We start from the raw sequence: 21,586 nt of genomic DNA, 5'->3' as shown, positions 1-21,586 counted from the left end.
TTCTTGGAAAAGCTCCTCCATTTGGAAACTGGTTTCATGGCACTAATCCAGGGAATGCAGATGTTGAAGCTCAAGGAGAAGGATTATTTGGAAGACACTAGGTAAAGGAATTAGACGCCATTATATGTTATTGTATTAAGTTCATTTCCAAAAACACACTTCATGCATGGTTTGAAAGGACATCTGACAAGCAGGATTTTTTTTTTAGCTAAATGACATTTCTTTTCTCTGGGTTCCACCCAAAGCCCTTATAGCAAAGTGCCCTTTTAGCTTATACCTCCTGGAATGTGGTCTTTACTGTCTCAAAACATCACAGGATCAAGTTCAGCATAGTACCTATCTTGCTGAATCCAAAGGAACTATTATTTACTGAGTGCCAACTATGTGTCAAGAACCCAAAATCCATAAGCTCAGCAAGTGTCCCTAGTCATCCTGTGCTTGGATAGGGTTTTTACTTTAGATGAGGAAATTAAAGTTCAGAGAATTTATGTGACTTGCCCATGGTCACCAGCTAGTAAGAAACCTAATCTCAGCTCATTTATTCATACAACAGATATAGCTACTAAGTGGCTAGCCCTGAAGATAGCCTAGTGAACACTAAAGATGAAATAATCACAGGTTAATGGAAGAGCAATACGACTGGAAGTCTAGGGTACTGTGGGGACCCAGGGTAGGGTACCTTACCTAGAACAGAAGGTCCAGTAACATTTTCTCAAGGAATGGACATATTAGCTGAGCCTTAAAGGGAGAAAAGGAGTTAGGCAGCTTCAGAGTCTGGAGAACACTGTTCTAGGAATTCTAGGAATTCTAGAGGGAATTCCAAATGCAAATAGTGGGAGGTGGGAGAGAGCAAGGGTTTGTTTTTTTGTCTTTTGGGTTTTTTTGTTTTGTTTTGTTTTTAAACTGGAGGATTGGGAGTGGTGGCAAAGAAATAGAAAGGCATGAGGAAGGAGAGGTAGATAAAGTTGGATGGTGGGAGAATTCTCAACCACAGTAAGGAGTTTGGATTATATCCAAAGGCACTGGAATAAGCAGAGGAAAATAAAGGTTTTTGGAAGCTCACCAAGGCTGAAATATGGAGAATGCTAGAAGAGGAACAAGACTAGAGGCAGGGAGGTGGACTAGAAGGCAGCTGTTTTCTGGGTGAAAGAAAGGATGGTGTTTGGGAACTAGGAGCACAGATATAGGGAGATTATTAGGAAATTAAATTGTTAGGACTTGGGGACTGATGAGATGGGATTGTTGATGAGGGCTGAGAGAAGGACAGGACTTCAAGACTACTCCAGAGTCTTCTGGTGGGGCCATTGGGTTGTGCCATATGTAGGAAGAGGGGAAGGTGTGTGGGGAAGATAGTAAATGCCATTTGGCACTTGTTGGGTTTGTAGTGGAAGATGTTCAAGTACCTTGTGGGCAGTGAGATATCTGGGTCTAGAGTTCTGAAGAGACGTCTGGCTTGGGGAGGATGGGTTAGGAAGTACCTGGTAAATTTGATGGGTAATTTCATGTGTCAACCTGACTGAGCTAAGGGAAGGGATGGTAGACATTATTTTTGGGTGTGCCTTTGAGTTATTTCCAGAAGAGATTAGTATTTGAATCAATAGAATGAGTAAAGAAGAGCACTTTCACCGAAGCAAGTGAGCGTCATTCAATCCACTGACGGTTTGAATAGAACAAAAAGGCAGAGGAAGGCAAATTTGCTCTTTTTGCTTGAGTTGGAACATCCATTTACTACTGCCCTCAGACTTTGGCACTCCTGGCTCTCAGGCCTTCAGACTTGGACTGAATTACACCATCGGCATTCCTGGTTCTCTGGTTTGCAAATGGCAGATCACTGGACTTCTCAACTTCCATAATCGTGTGAGATAATTCCTATAATAAATCTCCTCCTATATATTTCTTTTTTTAAAGATTTTATTTATTTATTTGACACAGCGAGAGAGAGCACAAGCGGGGGAGTGGCAGGCAGAGGGAGAAGCAGACTCCCTGCTGAGCAGGGAGCCTGATGTGGGACTCGATCCCAGGACCCTGGGATCATGACCTGAGCCAAAGGCAGACGCTTAGCCAACTGAGCCACCCAGGCGCCCTCCTCTTATATATTTCTGTATATCTAACTATTGGTCCTGTTTCTCTGAAGAACTCTGACTAACATAGTAAGCAAATGGTGAACAAACCTGAGGGAGAGATTGAAACACCCAACGGAAATATAGAGAGGCCAATTCCATCTTTACAGAGCATGTGTTTGAGCTGCTTCTCATAATCAGCAGAATATGCTCTTTCTCTAATGACGGGGTCACCTGAGTCCTTACTAATATCTCCCTCCATGTCCCCCCCAACATAGCCCTCAAAGGGCTGATGGGAATTCAGGACTAGGTCACGGCCAGCAAACTAACTTCTCCAGACACAAGTCAAACAGCACCGTCTAGGGACAAAATTCTGTTCTTTAGTGTGAAAAGCAAGAATTTCATTCTTGATTCAATTTTTAGCTAGAGCGGAATCTACAGTATACTTATATATAAACCACTGCATTTACTGAAATAGCTCACATGCTTATGGTAGGTTGGGTTCCCCCAAAAGCTGATTCTGGACTAGAATTTGTGCAATTACTTTATTTAGGAAGTGATCTCTGGAAGCCCTTGTAGAGGAGCAGGGGAGTGAGACAGAAAAGGGAAGGAAGCCAATGTAGAATTGTTAGTGGACAGATCGGTTGCCATTTTGGGCAGCTGGAGCTCATTCCCTTGGGGGCACGTCTGGAAGAATGTATAGATCATACTTCAAGGGTTGCCTCTCCCAAGGTGTGAGAAAGCTTGGATATTCACCAACTTTCATGTGTCACTGAGTGAGGGGTTGCTCTCAGGGGTGTTAACGCGAGGCCCTTCTGGCCTACTCCACCTGAGTCAGTCATGCTCCCAAGGCCAGAGAAAGCCCACAGGCCTTCACAGGTGCTTGAAGTAAGAAGCCTACAGTGTGTACCAAAACAGTGGAAGCAGAAGGAATGTGGAGAGGGCTCTGATGTCATCTGCTAGCCAGCAGAGAAAAGCCTGGACATGAGGGAAATCTGCTACAAAGTGTAACATCATCTTCTTAGTATTATAGATATTACAACCGTCCCAGACAAGTGTGGAAGTAAATGTGAGTAAAGAGTTAATTACACATGCTGGCTATGGTGAGGTAGGGTACCAAAAGATGGCATGTGGATCATTTGACACACTGTGGGATTATTTTCCACCAAACAGTAATAGCCAAATGTGACTATGACTTGCTCATGATCTTCAAAGTTCTATTGTATTTGGACTCATGTAATGGAGACTTCTAGTCAGAATTTCTCGCCAAACATTAATCAACTTATTTTTAAAGAACTCAGTAAGTGATTAGCTTATGGTTTTTTAAGCCAACACAAAAGACTTTGCCAACTAAGTCTGGCAAAATCATTCCCCTCTAAAGTCTAGGATACAGTACTTAGAGCATTACAAAAACATTTTAGAGTCAAATCGATACCCAATCCTTAATTGTAAATGGATGGAGAATGGTTAAATGTGTATTTATTATGCCTTTGTGACTCGAGGGGAATGTTGAGGTTTCCATTCATAACACCAAGTTAGTTTGTACGCTGTATCTTTCTTCCCACCCCTCTACTGCGTGAGTATTTGGGGGAAAACTTTCTATTCATAGCAAAATTAAACCAGTAAATCTCCTTGGACTTGTTATTTGGAAACATAAAAGGTATTACTTTTTAGGTTTATCTCAGTCCATGAAGATAACTCATAAAAGTAAGATTTATAGTCCGCTGTTTTTGCTTTAGAAAACTGAAGGTCAGAAGCTGAGACACAAGCAGAGATCATACTGCCTCCTTCATCTTGCCTGAGGTTTCTCATGTTAGTGGATTTTCTAAGTGCAACTGCTCCAGATTTACATGAGAAGCATCCTTCAGCCAGACTTCTGAAATTTTAGGTCATTCACTCATCGCATAGTTATTGAGTACATACTAGTGCCAGGTACTATGGAAGCGTTAGGGATATGAGAGACACAAGAGCTCTTTTCTTCTGCACATGGTTTATGTTAGCCAAACAGTCTCCATTTTTATTGATGTAATCTCTTCCAAATTCCCCTGCCAGGGCCTTGGGGTCACCCCAGGAAAAAACAAGTTTGGAAGGAGAGTGAGGAATCAAGACAGGGAGTGAGACCAAGTCTCTCTAACTATTCTTTCTTCCTTAAACATGTTGGCCTTCAACTAGTTGCTGTTTTGTAAATGATCCTTTATGACTTTTTAACTCTCCATTCCCTTGAGGAACTTCAGGTTGACTGAGGGTCTTTATTTTAAAATTCTGAAAATGTCATACCTTCCTGCTGAAAGCAGCAAGATGCTTTTGTTATCCCAGAGTCATTATCCAAAGAAACGAAGACACTGAGTGTGCTTCTCCCAGCCTTCTACCTACAGGAACGATTCGACTGCTCTAGAAAAAGTTTCCCAAAATTGTAAAGCATAAGATATGAAGAAATACATAGTGAAGTCAGGACAGGCACACCTCCTCTAGGATAGCGTCACGCCCAAGTGATGGGTCTTTCCTTAAATGATCTCTGCAAACTGGAAGGCTTCCAGGGGAAAAGGGAGATTACGATGTTTGGTGAGTTAGGCATTTCTGTTAATCATGTGTTATACTCCATGGAAACAAGGTATTTCAGGGAGGTCAAAACATGGAATAAAATTGGGCTCAACATTAACTGAATTATTGGGAACACTTTTATTTGCCCTGAACCATAAGTGTTAACCATCATCATCACTGCCACCTCCATTTAGTGAGGACTCACGCCTGGCATTATCTAACCAGATTATCTAACTAATCTAAGGATCTTTTTTCCTTACACATGCCTGTGAGGTAGGTAGGGATCAACCGCTCTGCATGACAGGTGCAAGAAGCCTCAGGGGAGTTAAATGATTGTCCCAGCTAGTCTATAACTTGAACCTAGACCTGTTTCAGAGCAAAGCTAAACCACTTCCTACTTTAAATAACAAGGACAACAACAAAAAGGTCAGCAAGGAAGGGAAAAAAAAAGATATTGGCTAACATTTGATCACCCTGGAAAAGTCTCATATTCATCATGCTCATTAAATTGGAAGTACAGAAAATCGAATCTTCATACCTATTTCTTGGGACTGTGGAAGTGACCAATCTCTGGTCATAAAAACCTCCTCATTAGTCTGGACTACTTTTATTTATTTACGGATGGTATAGGTGGCAATCACATATTTTTCAGAAATTCCAGTGATGGGGATATTTACTGACAGGGAAGATTTTTTCAGTCATGTTTAAGACTGTTTTATGAGTGGGATGATGCATACTGTGTACATATAGATGAGTAAATAACACCAACTTTTATTCACAATTCTTGTAATGTGAACTTCATTTGGTGACTTAATTAGCTGCTCTTAACACTGTCTATGTAAATAAGGAAATCTTTTCTTTATAAACATTCCAACGATTCAAACTTTTCTGCAATTCAAACTATCTGAATGGAATAGGAAAATGGAAAATTGTAAGTATATAATATTTAACAACGGTCTTTTTAAAGAATTGTTTCACAAGAAGATTTAGTAAAATCAGAAGGCTTTTTTTTAAAATTTAAAAAAAGAAAGCTGAAGATTGTTCCTCAATGGGTGTTTCACATAAAGTCTTTTATGTAAATCATAAAGTTTTATTTCACACGGCACAAGGTCTAAAATCACATGGACGTCTGAGGAACAGAAAAGCTTTCTTTTCAGATTATCCTGGGCACTTCTACTATTTTGGAATAAAATGAGGAAGGAGGAAGGAAATTTTTGACAACTTTTATCAGGAAAAAAACTCGTAAGGCCAAGTGCTTTAAAACACTTCATTTTGACTCTTCGGGATTTTTATGTAGGTGATCTCATCAATGGGGACACTAAATAGTAAGTTTACATTGTAACTTCAAAATGGCATACTTGAACATTTCCTATTAAAATACTACTCATCAAATAGATCCTTTCTTTAAAAAGAAATGTGACTGCTGATTCTGTAACTATGGAAATTCTTGACATAAGACTTCTAATATTCTTGTATCTCAAGTCTTCATGATTTCCACCAACATCTCAGATATTCCTATTCAGCATCACCACCCCTCACTCCTACCAAAACTTTTTCTCCCACTGGCAAAGATCACTTTTAAATATCTCCATAGAGTAGACCTCTGAAAAGAGAAATGAGAAGTCTTTTATCAAGAAAGAAAACAAGAGAAATCACTTTCTTGTTCCAGTGTTTTTCCCTCTTCCCTCCTGCCTCCTCCCTTCATCAAAACTATTTGCACATTTGATACTGAGCCAGGTCGCTGGGGTACCACTCTTTGCAAGATGTTACTGGACACTCATAAATGGGTGTTTTTTTGGTTTTTTTCCCCCTGCGTTCTCTCCTCTCCTCAGACGATAATAAAAACCCAACCATCTTGAATAAATTTGGGTGAGGTCCAGAAGCCAAGGTACAGCCTGGGTCTGTAAAGACATAGGAGTGACTTTTCTGGCCCCTGGCTGGTTAACCTCATTCATCCTTTCCATAGTCCTCGATGCCTGCCACAGGCCAGGCGTTCCCTAGGCTCGGGGACAGTGTTGGGTGAGGCAACTTTCAGCCTTCAAGGCACATGAGTATGCAGGGGGGAAAAGAGAGCCCGGAGCAGAGAGTGACAACAGAATGTGCTGTATGTTCGCCAAGAGAGGGATGCAGAAGACTAAAAGACGGGGTGAGAAGGGCTAACCGCCCCGAGGAGGTGAAAATAAACGGAAGGAGGCGATTTTGAGTTTCTGAAATTCACTTCTTTCCTTCACCGCAGCCTTCACGCAGTGCCCCCGCCTCCATCTGGCCCGTCCCTCCCATGCAATTACTGACCACTTGCAAACGGCTTCAGGACTTACCTCGGGGAAACTTCCACGCGGCCCTCAGCCCTGCGCTTGCCAAGCCCTGCGTGGGTTTCCTCCCGGCGCGCCCTGAGCGCACCGCCGGGAGCGCCCCGCCGAGTGCCGCCGACCGCGGGGAGACGGTGGGGACCTCGGGTGGAGACCTCGGGAACCGGGGAAGGAACTGGAGGCGCCGCGGGCAGCCTCTCGCCTCCCGGTGTGCCGCAGGCGGGCGGTAGCTCCCGCGCCCCTCCTTGCAGCTATATAAACCCTTCTCCCCGCCCCGGCCCGACCCTTCCCCGCCCCGGCGGTCCCGGGCCCCAGCGCACGTCTCTAGGGAGGGGGGCGGGTGACGGAAGTGGGAGTTGGGGGCTTAGGGGGCTGTAACTGCCCCACACACTTCTCGCCTGCGGGGAACCTCGACCCTCAGCTCCAAACCCTGGAAGGATACTGAGGGCGGGGAGATTGGGGCGTTCACCGTGCGCGCCTTCTCTGCACCCAGCGGACCCGCAGGGCGCGGGATCCAAGGGGCACGAAAGATGGCAGCTCTGTTCCTACTGCTGGAACTGTCGCTGGGCGACTTTGTCCCTGTCCTGGGGCCTTCTTGAAGAAAGCAGGGGCTAGCAAGGGAGCCCCAGAGTCTTTGGGTGGTGGGAATTTCCTCTTGCCACTCCAAAGAATGGAGACCAGCCACTGTGCGCCCCACGTTTGAGGTCAAGCGCCTTCGGAGGCCCCAATCAGAATTTAGGGTCTCGAGAATATCCTTGACTCTTTTCGTCTACTGACTTTTTATCGCTTGCTGTCCATTCATTTATTTATCCATTTATTCGTTTCTCAAATATTTGAGCACCTAGTTTGTGCCACTATTAGGTTTTGGGATACAAAACCAACTCTGGTTTTTAGCTGCCCGTCTCAGTGGGGGTCAGGCGTGGCAACAGGGAATGGGGATGGGGTAAACGCTGCCATGGGAACACGCAAGAAGGGATCCTAACTCAACCTTGGAAGGCCAAAGGAAGATTCTCTGAGTGAATTAAGCCCAGACTGAAATGTAAAGAGGGAGCGAGGTATAAAAGCAGGGAAAAGAGGGTCAGACACAAATGGATCAGCAGCTGCAAAGGCTGGGAAGAGAGAGGGAAGCACTGCTCCTCTTCAGGGGAACCAAGAGTGTTTTTTTGTTTGTTTGTTTGTTTGTTTTTTAAATTTGCTGTTTACTGTCATCCTAAGTAAAAAAAAAATTAAATTTAAAGAATGGTAATCTTAAAAAATAAAAAAATTAAAGAAAAAAAGAATGCTAATCTCGTAAGTGGTAGAACTGGTACCTTGAATGCAGGCAGTCTAGCTCTGGAGTACGCTTTAATAGCATGGATTGTCAACTTGGCAAATGACAAGTTCAAAACAGAGATTGTTCCCAAGGAATGAGGATTCTCTGGAATCAGGCATAACTCAAGTCTCAGCAAGACTGTCACCAAGTGTAACTTTGGCCAGATCATTAACCTCAATTTCTTCCCCAGTGGAATAAGACTTTCTCATGTGCCTCATTGAGTGCCCTGGATCATGAGACTTCGTGTTCCAGTTCATAGACATGGCAGAGCAGCACCAGGACAGGTGACTTCAAAATGGTGACTCCTCCATGGGTCCTTTGGCTTTGGTGCAAAGGAAGCTGGGAGAACATTAGACCAACAACAGAAACAGCAAAGCAAACATTGGAACATCTCAAATTATTATTGCTTTCACCTAAAATGATTAGAAGTGTAAGTAATTCAAGTTTTCATATTCTCATACAGTGTTATTATTTTTTATAATGCACTTCAAAACACAAGTATACTTTTCTTACCCCAGGTTATTATTGAAAGAGACAGATGTGATTTCTGATGGCAGGGTTTGTAGCCAATTGCCAGCCCACCCAAAGCTCCTTTTAAAAGTACACCACACCTACAAAAAAATACCGATTCTATTAGCCCCATAGCAAACAACAGGCTGATAGAAGGGCTTCTGGGAGTCCCATGCCTGTGACCCATGGCTCAATGAGGACCAATGATCATGTCAGTTCAATGGAAAGGCTTGATAGCACTGCCTTAAGAACAAGCCAAGTACCCCTGACATCTTGTTTGAGGGATCTCAAATCATTCTATCTTGTGTTCTGGATCTTTTGATGTCCAAACTAACCTTCATGACTGGATCAAACTTTGACCAGCACTCAAAGAATTAGGCTTCCTTTCACCTAGAATCCAGCAAAAAGGCAGAAAAAGAAGAAAGGTCCTTGGATCTTATAAATGCAAGTGTTTGCCTAGAATGACCCCAGTTTTTCCCATTATGCAATCCTTGATTTCTGGAGAAATGATAAGTAGCCAATGCTCTTTGCTATATTTCTGGAGCTTTTTTATGAGCATCTGTAACTCAAGTGGAAGTGTGGGTGCTGTATGTACTTGAGTGGGTTTTTGGAGCCCATGACAACTTCATCAAAACTAGACATTAATTACATCAGAAGACAACAGCAGCCATTAACCTAAGCCATACATATGAGCTGGTTTCCCATGACAGCGTTGGGGCTTTGGGAAACTTGTCCATTCATAGTTCAGCCTTTGGGAGGAAGTTAGCTTGGGAAGATCCACGTTGATTTCTGAAATGTCTCCAGAGCTCAACCTGGCTAGATCTTCAACGTTCAGACCCTCAAGCTACTGAAGTTGCCTTCTATTTGATCTTCCAAAGTCCAATCCTCTTTCACCTAACTCCACTCCTGCCAATTCATCCTTCATTCTTTTGACAGAAGGATCTTTCCAAACCACAAATCTCATCAATCACTCCACTGACTTAATGCTATAAAGGGCTCTCCACTGCTTGCAGAGCCAAGTTCAAACTCAAGCCACTTTCTCTCTCTCCCCATTCTTCCTTCTTGCCTCATGTCTCACCATCCAGCCACACTTCCACCACTAATTGTGAGCTCCACTGTCCTAGTAATGACTCACATTGATTGATCTCATGCTGCTTTCATACCTCTTGCTATTGTCAAGACTGTTTCCTCTGTATTTATTTATTCACTTATTCAGCAAAATATATAATGAATACTTACTATGGACCAAGCACTGTGAGGGATTGGATTGTTTTTATGATGATAATCTATATATTTTTTGTCATAAGTTAGAATAATATTCTTAATCCAGGGATCTTATTTGGTTTACTAGAATCTGCTTATAAAACATGTTTTAAACACCTGCTATGTGGAAGATACTGTATTAGACATCAGAATGCGATCAGCCATAGTATCTGCTCTTAGGACTTCAGAGCCTAGTGTTGGAGTTTGATAAGTCATGATTACTAATGTGATAGTGGTCTGTATGCACTGGGAACTATGGGAGAAACCCTGGAAATAAGGTGATGCTTGTGATAAACATTGGACCTGGGGCTGAGTAAGGAAGGTTGGGGGTGCAGTGGATAACGAGGTAGAGGGAGCAGCATGTATGAAAGCTTGGAAGTCAGTGTTGGCTGGACAATGAAGGGATGCACTGTGAAATGAGATTAGAGAAGTGGGTGGGGGCAGGTGTTGGATTGAATGTGAACGAGTGAGTAGGTGAGTAGGAGGAGTCGAGAAAAACTCCCAGGCTTCTGGCTTGCCACTCTGCAGAGGTAACACCATTTACTGAAAGAGTAAACATAAGAAGAGGAGGAGGTTTGAGGAGGAAGGTGAAAGAAAATAGTTCTATTTTGACTATTTTGAGTTGGAGATGCCTGGGAGCTGTCCAAGTAGTGATGCCTAGTGGCCAGATGGATACATATAGGCCTGGGGCCTGGGACTGATGTGGATTAGGGTTCATCATAAAATTGATAGCTAAAGCCATAGACAGGTGTGAGATGGTATAGGGAGAATTCAATTATTCATCATTCACTGAGGAAATATTCATTGAGTACATACCACTTGGGAGGCACTGTCTTAGACCTTGACAAAACAAATAAGATTCCTTCTCTTCTGGTGCTTGAGGAAAGAAGACTGGGAACATCTTACTGGATGGCAGGAGAGGATTATAATTTTAATGCGGTGAGAAGGTAGCTTTGAGCAAAGTCCTGGATGAAGATGAGAAGTCAGTCCTGAGAGATAGCAGAAGCAACAGTCAATGCAAAGGCCCTGAGGCAGGGACATGGCTGGTGCATTTAAGCAATGGGAAGAGGCCAGTGTTGCTGAAACAGGGTGAGTAAAGGGAGAAGTAAAATGACACTAGGTGAGAGAGGTAATGGGAAGGGGTCGGTTTGCGGGGATCAATGGAGGTTTTTTTTTTTTTTTAAGATTTTATTTATTTATTTGACAGATAAGAGACATAGCGAGAGAGGGAACACAAGCAGGGGGAGTGGGAGAGGGAGAAGCAGCCTTCTCACAGAGCAGGGAGCCCGATGCGGTGCTCGATCCCAGGACCCTGGGACCATGACCTGAGCCGAAGACAGATGCTTAATGACTGAGCCACCCAGGCGCCCCTCAATGGAGGGTTTTGAGCAGAAGAGTGATATGATATGATTCCCATTTAAAAGGATAATAGACTATAAGGGACTGAAGCAGAGTCCTGGGAAATAGCTGACATTGACGGGATGGGCAGAAAAAAAAGATTGTTCAGGGCTGTGGGAATGTTGCTAAAGGGTCAGATCCAGGTGATCTTAAGGATGTTAAGAATTTAAGACTCAAGGACATGAATGCAGGTTGTGCAAGAATGGCCAGTGAGGCAAGAGGGGGACCAGAGAAGAACCGTCTTTCAAAGCCAGGGGAGGGTAGCTATGTAGGAAGCGATTCGTTGTTGGTGCCAAGGGTCACAGAGAGGTCAGAAAGGAGAAGGCTTGGAGTGCATCTTTTGGATTTGGCTCTACAGAGAGTCCTGTGGCTGCTCCTGTAGCAATGAGGGGGAGGAGTTGTAGTCAGAACTTGGAGCCCATAGAGTGAATGGGAGATGAATGTGTTGCAGAAGAGTGAACTCTTCCAAGAAATATGACAGAGAAAGAAGAATTAGGGTTGTAACTTCCCCAAGGACTGGTATTATTTATTTATTTATTTATTATTTTTTAGATAATTTTTTATTTGAGAGAGAGAGAGAGAGAGTACGAGCTTGGGTGAGGACAAGAGGGAGAAGCAGACTCCCTGCTGAACAGGGAGCCTGATGTGGGGCTCCATCCCAGCACCCTGGGATCATGACCTGAGCCAAAGGCAGATGCTTAACTGACTGAGCAAACCAGGCGCCCCCAAAGACTGGTACTGAGGGGATGCTCATGTTATTGATGATGGCATAGCTTTTCTCTCTCTCTCCTCTCTATGTAGACATAGCTTCTCTCTCTCTGTGCTCATCAGTGGGCCAGGAATAGGAAGAGGAGCATGCAGATGTCCACATTATAAGAGTTCAGAGTCTACACTTTTCAAGGGTTGCCATCTTTTTTATCTTTCAAAAGGAGATCTAAGAATAAGGATACACTTAATAGTCTTAGAGTCAACAGTCAGGAAATAGGAAGAACTCTAGGACAATCTCTAATTGTGTCCTGGGGATTTTAAAGTAGTACAGTAAAACCCTAGGTAGGGGGTAGGTGAATTTGGGTGTATCACCACTAGCTATTGGCTCCTAATCCCCAGTCAATCCTCCTCAGACTTAAGTGGCCTTGAGTTTTTATCATGGTTGGTAGAGAGAGACCAGTTAGGAAATGACTATCTTGTGGTCACTGGGGACTTTCTAGGTATATGGTGAGTCACAAACAGTATAAATTTCATTATCTTTGCTTTTTGCCCTCTGAGGCCATATAGAATGTCCAGAAACATTGGTTATCACTAAGCTGGTACTACTGCAATTGATTTTCAGATGCCACTTACCATATTGTGGGAGGTGTTTAACAGTACAATTACTTACCTAATGAGTGTGTTGAACTAGTCAGAGAGAGATTTTTTTTTAAGCCCTGAGATTTTGAATCAGCTGTGAAGTCAGAGTAGAACAAGACTCCCTCCTCACCCATTCAGTCCAATAAATAATAAGAAACTGAAGGCATTGAGCCAGATATTCTCATTGTCTGATTTACTTCTCTGGTACAATTCTATGAGAGGTCAATTCACTTTTATAGTCCATTAGGGTATAATTAGGAGTCAGCAGACATTTTCTAAATCTTCTTCTGAACACTAAATGGTATGTACTCCATTTTTAAAGGGACAAAAAAAAAAGTTAAACCCATAATGGAGCAAAATTTCTTTTATCTTCTGTAAGAATATCCACTAGGTCCTATAATCAAACCAAACCATAATCCTCCAAAGATGGCAAGGGAGGGGCAGCTAGACTTTGTGATTCTGGCCATGACTCCGAGATTTATCTTGTTTATGGGAGCTTTCCCTCATGGATGTTGCTACCACTGTGAAGTACCTCACCTTAACCATTTGGCCCAGCAAGAGGCTCACAAACTTTCCCTTAATTTCTGGATCACAATCAGGAAATGCTAAGACAGCCATATAGGACTGTCTAAAGACTCAGGAGAACAGCAGAGAAATAATAACAATGACAACAACAAGTAGCCAACCCCATGAGGTAAGTAGGTGTCTTTTACAGAAGAGGAAGCAGGCACAGAAAGTCAAGGAGGCCGTCCAAGCTTACTTGCTCAACTACTATCTGTTGAAGCCAAGATTGAAACCCAGGAAATGAACCAGGAAATGAAAACAGGCGTAACAGACAACCAACCAAGTGACCTGCTGTACAAGGTATGGGTGGGAGATCGTGTTTCTGAAGATGGTTACAGCAATCTCTCTCGTGTTTTTGTCTCTGCAATTTGAGTAAACACCATTTCATGGTCTTTTCTATGCTAGGTATGGAGACTGTCTTAGTTTTCCCTCTCACTCCCACTCAAAAGGCAGCCTCTGAAACAAGGATTCATGTACGAGTAGTTTATTTTGGAGGTGATTCTAGAAAGCACTGCTAAGGGAGTAAGACAGGAAAGGGAAGGCCGCCAATGAAGGGAGTGTTAAATAAGCAAGTAACCACTGTGGACAACTTCAGCTCAGTCCTACTGGGGAATGCTGGGAAACAGTATAGAACACACGTCAGTTTTTTTATCCACCTAATCTCTATGTATTACTGGCTAAGAGATGCTCCCAGAAGGATTAGCTCTCTGGCACAGACAAAGCAGCATTTAGCGTATAAGATTGAGTGTGGAGGGGTGGGGAGACGCAGTGACATCTGCTGGAGAGACCTTTTGAGTCTGTGTGCTTGGGTCCCTGTGTAAGCTCCCAGCAACAGCCAAGAAAATTAAAACATAATCAAGGCTCACATTACCCAACTCAAACAGAATAAAAAATCCTCTTGCAGTGGTGTGCAGGTATGCTCCCACCCTGGCCCCTGTCACTTTTCTCTCTGAGTCTTTCTGAAACGTTCTCTCACTTAGTTCCCATCTGCCCCTGCCAGTCCTTGGTACTCATGGTGGAGGACGGCAAACATCTATCTGCCCACAGGAATGTTACTTTAGAAGCATTTACATCTGGAACGTCAACATGGAAGAAGTGCCATGCATTGGTCAAGGAGGCCATGCCATGTGCTTTGTCCACCATGGGGCTTGTTGGGGTTATTAATTCTAGCTAAGTTTAATTGAAAATTATTGAAAAAGCACACATTAAAAGCTAGTTACAAATGTGATTTGCCTTTATCTAAAAGAATTTTTTGTCTTGGTTATATGTAAAATAATTCAATGTTGCTGGAGTCCCCAACCCAGATGACCAAATCTTTCCAAATTGGAAATTACTTAAAAGCTTTGAGAAAGGTTTAAACTCATAAGCTGAGTGCCTTAATATATATGTATTTCCTTTTCACAAAGAAGTGCATTTATCTAGCACAGTGCATTTTCCAGAGTTTTTCATTTTTAAAATGAAAATGCCAAGACTTTTCTTCTATTTAAATTTTATGACAGGACTCTGAGGTCCTCAGAGTTTGTGAGGAAATCCCTTAGTAAGATACATGATACTCTTTGGAGGCAAGTTTGCTTCATTTGAGGTTCCTTATCACTTTCCAATTACTTAGGAGTTTAAGCTAAGGCAGACTGTGTTTTATACACTGACCACAAATACAGATTTTTCCCAGACTACGGTTTCAGATTATTAATAATGAGATCTCGGATTTCAGACAAATATTGAATAGCTAGTAAGTGTAATCTCTCCACGTGCCAGCATGTCTTTTAACCATTATTTAAGGACACTGAGGACAGCAGCTGTCATGTGTCATATAGGCAGCACAGCCCGCTCTACTGGAAAGCTGTGGCCCCTGCTCTCCATTCACATGGAGCTTGGAGTTATTTCCGAGAATGTAAAGGGGCCTGTTGAATTTTGAGGGAAGCACATAGTAGGTACATAGTAAAAAGAGTTCAGGTAGGTTTTACTAAAATTTTATCTTCAGTTTCTCATGGAGGTAGGGGTGGACACCCGACTCTGGAGAAGCCCTACTCTGACCTTCGGCCCAGTCAGAAGAGATGGTGTTATTCCAACTGCCCGAACTAAGGCCCCATCTGGAGAAGCAGCCAATCGCTGTTGTAAAAAATAAGTAAGTAAGTCAGTCAGTCAGATTTTCAGCAGAGCATCATTTATCCACTTAAGAACAATGAACTATAGCATTTTGGTGTAAATTTTTAGTATATATATATATAGTATATATATATATATATAGTAACTATGTTTTTAGTAGTTTTTAATCATCTAATAATAGGCAGGAATATGACCAAAAAATATAAATAATTAAAAACTTCAGCAAATTTTGTTTTGGAGCAAGAGCAACTGACATTACTGCAACTGGTCATTTTTCTGTAAGGAAGATTACTGAATAAATATGTATAAACATCTCAGTTTTTAAAAATTTATTTCAGGGAAGCCCTTATAAGAAATAATTTACATTTTTCTCCAAAGTCTCACAAAACCAACCCCTTCTTGTATATTCTTCCCATTCCTAGGTCTCTCATGTTGGAGTTTGTTGTTATTAAACATTGGATATGATGTTCTTCTCCCACCCTTTTCCCCAAAAGTTCTGAGGAAGTTCAGATTTATTGTGATTAGTCACACATCCTCTGGGATTCTGGTGCTGAATTATACATATTCGCACACATGCACATGTATACATACACTCCCTGTAGAAATTTATACATGCACTCCTCCCATTTGCAGAGGCTGTGGTTTCTGGGAACACACTCCAAATTCCTCTGTACAGTCATTGCCGGAGTGGTGGGGAAAATAGTTATGGCCACATATGTAATAAAAATTTGCCTGGAGAAATGGAACACTCTGTAAATGCATCCAAGGGGCAAAGATTTATTTCCTATGACATAAGCTTGGGGCTTATCTGGTCAGCATTTTGCTGAGAGCAGGGCCTCAGAGCACTCTCTCTTCTTAATTAGAACACTGAGAACTTGCTTGGGTTAAGTCCCCTCCTGCACATACACTATGCCCCTCTCACCTTTGTAGCTGATCCCTTCCACTTAAAATTCGGGAGATGAGGAAGAAATGATACAGGTACATTTTCCTGCTGACATTGTGGCTCACATGAATTCTAAGCTGGGAGTAATTTTCTATTCCTGGGAAAGAATTCTAAGACATGTCTTTTTATTTATCCTTACTAAGATCCAGAGCAGTTTCTGTTGCTGTTGTTGCTAAGGGAACATTATGCAAAAGTGGAAAAATCCATGGTTTCTATTCTAGCTTTTTGAGGAGTGGGTCATTTAATAGGGGAGAATAGTAATTAGCAACCAGAAGTATACATCACGGCATTATTTCCATCTTTCCAGGAGAGCAGCTTTTTCTGTATTTGTGCTTGGCCTCACAGGTGATGAATTAAATACAACAACAACAACAACAACAACAAACCCACAACCAACTTCAAGATGGTCTAGTCCAAGCTCTTCCTTTCTCACCTGAAGTAATGGAGGTGCGGGGAGGGTGAGCAAGGTGACACAGCATTTGGTGGCAGAGCCAAGCCTCAAACTACTGTCCCCCTCATCTCTTCTCTATGACCTGCTGTTTCTTACTTCATGACCTGCTATGCTTCAAAATTTACAACCCAAACCAGTTTTTCTTTCCTGGGTAATCTCCCTCTACGCTTGCTTGATTCCTTATTGGGAAGTCACTTAATTTTCCATAAGCCAATTTAGAGCCCAGAAAAGTATAGATTTTACTATTTAGTTTAAAAACAATGTGTCGGGCGCCTGGGTGGCTCAGTTGGTTAAGCGACTGCCTTCGGCTCAGGTCATGATCCTGGAGTCCCAGGATCGAGTCCCACATCGGGCTCCCTGCTCAGCAGGGGGTCTGCTTCTCCCTCTGCCCTCTTCCCTCTTGTGCTCTCTGTCTCTCATTCTCTGTCTCTCAAATAAATAAATAAAATCTTTAAAAAAAATTTTTTAAAAACAATGTGTCACACTAGGCTTCGGTTTTCACATATTTTGTCCAGAAATATGCTACCCGAAGTGAACAATGAGATTCTTCTAACAGAAATAACCGGCTCTCTTATTTTGTTGCTGTCCAAAGAAGAATATGGTTCAATTTCTTTGCTAGGTGAGTGTGTCAGACAGCTGGTTTTTCCACCAAAGATCTGTGTTCCACCTTCCACAGTGTGAAGTTTTTACTGGGAAGCTAGGAACCACAATTTACAGGCTCCTTGGCATCTGTATGTGGGCATATGGCTAGTTTTGGCCAATAGAAATGCAAGTGAAAGCGATGGGTTTTTTTCCCCAGACCAAAGAGCATAACAAGCAAATTTTCCTTCACTTACTTTTTCACTTACTCTTTCCTCATAAAACAACTGAATCCATAAGAGGGGGGTGGAGTCAGAAGATGGAAGAAGTAAGTATCCTTGGAATCTCAAAATTCCCATGCGGAAGCCTCCTTGCTAACCGATACACCAGTACTAGATCATGAACAAGAAACAAATGTCTAAAAGTATTATGCTCTGTCAAGTTATCTTTTGCTGTGCAATAAGCCACTCCAGAACTTAGAGGCTTAAAATGACAGCAATCATTTATTTTACTCACAAAACTAATTTTGATAGGGCTCTGAGGGACAGTAGTCCCCTGCTCTACATGGCATCAGCTAGGGCAGGAGGACCTACTTTTGGGATGCATTACTCACATGACTTGTAAGTAACTGCTGAGTGTCGGCTGCAGTCAGCTGAGGCTGAGGGCTGGTGGCCCCCAGTTCCTCTTCATTTTGGCCTTTCCTGGCTGTTTTTGTTGATGATGATGACAAACTGGCTGTTTGTCATCCTCATGGTATGGTGTCTTAAGAGACAGATAGTAGAAACTGACTTTTTTGAAGTTTGGGCCCAGAAACTGACACAATATCACTTATGCTATAATTTATTGATCAAGCAGTCCTACAGCCAAGATTCAAGGTCATGGAATATAGATCCCACTTTCTAATAGGGAGAATGTCAAAGAATTTGGGGGCCATGTCTTAAAATCATCACTTAAACCACTGTGATTTTGAGGTTTATATATTAAGGCAGCTAGGGTTACCGTTAGAACCACTACAAGTGAGAGCAAAGGAAAGTGCCAGTTGCCTAACAGTCTTACATATTTTAATTATAGGTCACCAACCAACCAACAACAAAACCTGCAGAGGACGGCCGTTAACTTTTGTGAATTACAAAATGAAGAGATCTTTAGGGGGCTTCTGCAAAGTCCTACTGGGTTCAGCTTTAAAATGAACTTGCAGATCTCTTGTATGTCAGCAAAACCTACTCAACAACAAAAACACTACAGGAGAAAAATGGCAAAGAGCATGAACAGATGGTTCACAGAAGGGGAAATAAACAGCCGATGATATAGAAGAAAGCTGTCATGGTCATTTACTGGATTGCCTGCCCAAGGCACACTTCCCCATCCTAACAGCACTAGGATTTCCCTTGAGAAGTTATCACTTTCCCTCTAGCTATGATTCAGTGGGGGTGTAATGAGGGCACTGCCCATTCCTAGCCTGGGAGCAGGCCTGTGGCCCAGCGTCAACTGGAACTTGAATGTTAAGAGAGGAATAAAGAGACCAAAGCTGTTGGGGTTCCATTTTGTTCTTGCACTGGTGTCCTGAGCAGGCTCGATCCAGGGATGCCCTTCTTACTGAGTCCAGTGCTGGCTGGGGTGACTGCTTCCTTATCTCCCGAGACACCTGTGTCCCGCCCATTCTTCAGCCTCGTCTTCTAGCCTCCCATTAATCCTGTGGGCCTCTGCTGTCCCTCCTCTGCATGCCTCTTGTTTGAACCCATCCGGAACTATTTTCTTTGGCTCACAATGAAAGAACACTAATCTATACAAATGTTCACTCACGACAGTAATGAAATAAGTCTATCTTACAGCAATGAGATAAATTTCGCTTATCAAACTGGCAAAAATCTTTAAAATTAAATGGTACTACCAGTTTTGTTAAGGTTTGGGGAAAAAAAGGACTCTGTTCATAATTGCTTGCGGGAGCATCCATTGGTCGAGTCCTTCTGGAAGGCAGGGCAGTATATGTGAAAAAGTTTAAAATGTGCACATGTTTTGATTGAGTCATAAAAATTCTGTATACAGTTAGCTGCTAGGATATTTATTAAAGTGCTGTTTATAATTAGGCAAGATTAGAAATAATATATGTAACTTGGGTGACCATATAATGTATCATCCATGAGGGGACAGTTTTGAGATTGAAAGAAGAAACTATTGATAATTATGCCAGGATAAGAGGCATAAACCTGCTTCAGGCAAATCCAGATGACCCTAGTCACCTTGTACAGAGCCAGTGATCGGGGGGGTAGTATCGTCCTTATGGTACATCCTTCCTGTACTGTGCACCCAAACAACAGAATTCAGCCAACCAATAAAAATGGTAGTAAATTAAAATTCTGTATTTATTTAGGTCTGTTTCTGGAACTTCATTTCACTACATTAATTCACCTGTCTTTTTGCACCCATTTAAAAAATATTATGGCTTCGTGGTATGTTTCAATATACAGTAAAACAAATCACCGAGTTTTTTTTTTTAATTCTTCCAGATCAAATTTACAACAATTTTCTCAAATTCTCTGCCTACCCTCCCCAAAATGTTAAATTATATAATACTTTGGGGAGACATGACATTTTAAAAAATTCTCTTTTAAGAATATGGCATGTATCTACTTTTGCTTTCTTTGATAATCCTCAGTGGAATTTATAGTTTTTCTACATTTCTTGTTATGTTTATGCCTATGTATTTTGCATTGTTGTTGTTGCAAATACTATCCCTTCATTATAGCTACATTAAAAAATATAGATTTTGGTGTATATGTATAACCAACCATCCTACCGGAAATCCTTTCCAACATAATAGCATTTAATTACATTCTGGGGGGTGGATTTTCTAGAGAGCCATATTATCTGAAACGAATAACAATTTTGCCTCTTCCTGTCCCATTTTGTTTTATTGTCCCATTGTATTTGTTAGTATTTCCTGAATAGAGCTAATGATAGTGTTAACAGGCATTACTGTTCATTTCTGACCTTAATGGGAAGGTACCCTGTTTCCTGTCTTCCACACATTGTTCTTTTGCCAACTCACCTACTTATGTCTCAGATCTCAATTCATCACTTCTTCCAGGATGACCAGCTCTGTAGGTCCTGGCTAGACCAGTCTCCCTGTTACTTTTTCACACTGCATCATGTCGCTTTACTTCATTGCACTCACCTCAGTTGTAATTTCAGATTTAGTTGTGTGGTTATGTGACAAATGACTGTCTCCCTCACTTACCCGTAAACTTCATGAAATCTGAGAACTTGTCTCACAATTTTGCTCACAATGGTATATCTAGCACTTAGTAAAGGGCTGACCAGGTTGATAGCTTGACAAATACTTGTTGATAATAATAATTTTCTCATCTCTGAAATGAAGATTTTAACAATACCTACTTAATAAGGCAGTTGTGAGGATTGAGTATATAAAGAGCTTAGAAGAGTGCCTGGCTATTATTACTGGAAAGATCTTATGCTCAAGAATGAAATGGATATTTCAGGAAATAACCACAGTTATACACATGGATTTCTGCACAGATGGCGAGTGCTGGAGAAAGGGGCATTATAAGAATAGTCTCACATTTTGGTGTATTTTAGGGGATTCTTAGTTTAGGAATCCATTTGGGAGCATCCCTGACATTAGTTACCTTGTCTTGGCTTACATGCCTTCTCTGCAAGGAAGCTCAAGATCTCTCAAAACCTATTGGACAGTAGAGATTTAACATTAAGTATGTCCTATTTGTTCAAATAATTTCCCCAGTCTATAATTTCTTTGACCACTATACAGATTTTCTTAAATTCTGTAACATTGAATATAATAAACTTTTTTCCTTTGTGATTTTTCATTGCTTTTTGCATAGAAAAGATGGAAAAAATAATAGACAACAGAATCAGAAGCATAAATGGCCAATATATATGAGAGAATATTTAGTTTCACAGTAATCAAAAGTATATAAATTAAAATAATGGGATTTTTGCATATAGAATTAACAAAAATAGAAAAAATATAATATTAATTGTTTGAATGTGATATGATGAGCTTATATAGTACAGATGAGAAATAATCAAGTCAAAAAATGGGCAGAAGACATGAACAGACACTTCTCAAAAGAAGACATACAAACGGCTAACAGACACATGAAAAAATGTTCATCATCATTAGCCATCAGGGAAATTCAAATCAAAACCACATTGAGATACCAC

General features: G+C 41.7%; 1 protein-coding gene across 1 annotated transcript in view; it reads right to left on the bottom strand.

The window, feature by feature from the left end:
• Positions 1 to 7,021, bottom strand: part of COL6A6 (collagen type VI alpha 6 chain) — a 136,159-nt gene extending 129,138 nt beyond the window's left edge. The window contains exon 1 of the mRNA XM_081796889.1: positions 6,920 to 7,021. The gene's annotated coding sequence lies outside the window, so the exon portion shown is untranslated. The remainder of the gene's footprint in view (positions 1 to 6,919) is intronic.
• Between the last annotated feature and the right edge of the window lie 14,565 nt (positions 7,022 to 21,586).

Source organism: Leptonychotes weddellii, chromosome 1, assembly GCF_054177405.1.
Source record: "Leptonychotes weddellii isolate Sample4059 chromosome 1, ASM5417740v2, whole genome shotgun sequence".
Classification (NCBI taxonomy): Eukaryota; Metazoa; Chordata; class Mammalia; order Carnivora; family Phocidae; genus Leptonychotes; species Leptonychotes weddellii.
The sequence above is the reverse complement of the archived record's forward strand: the minus strand, read 5'-3'. Positions and strand labels throughout refer to the sequence as shown.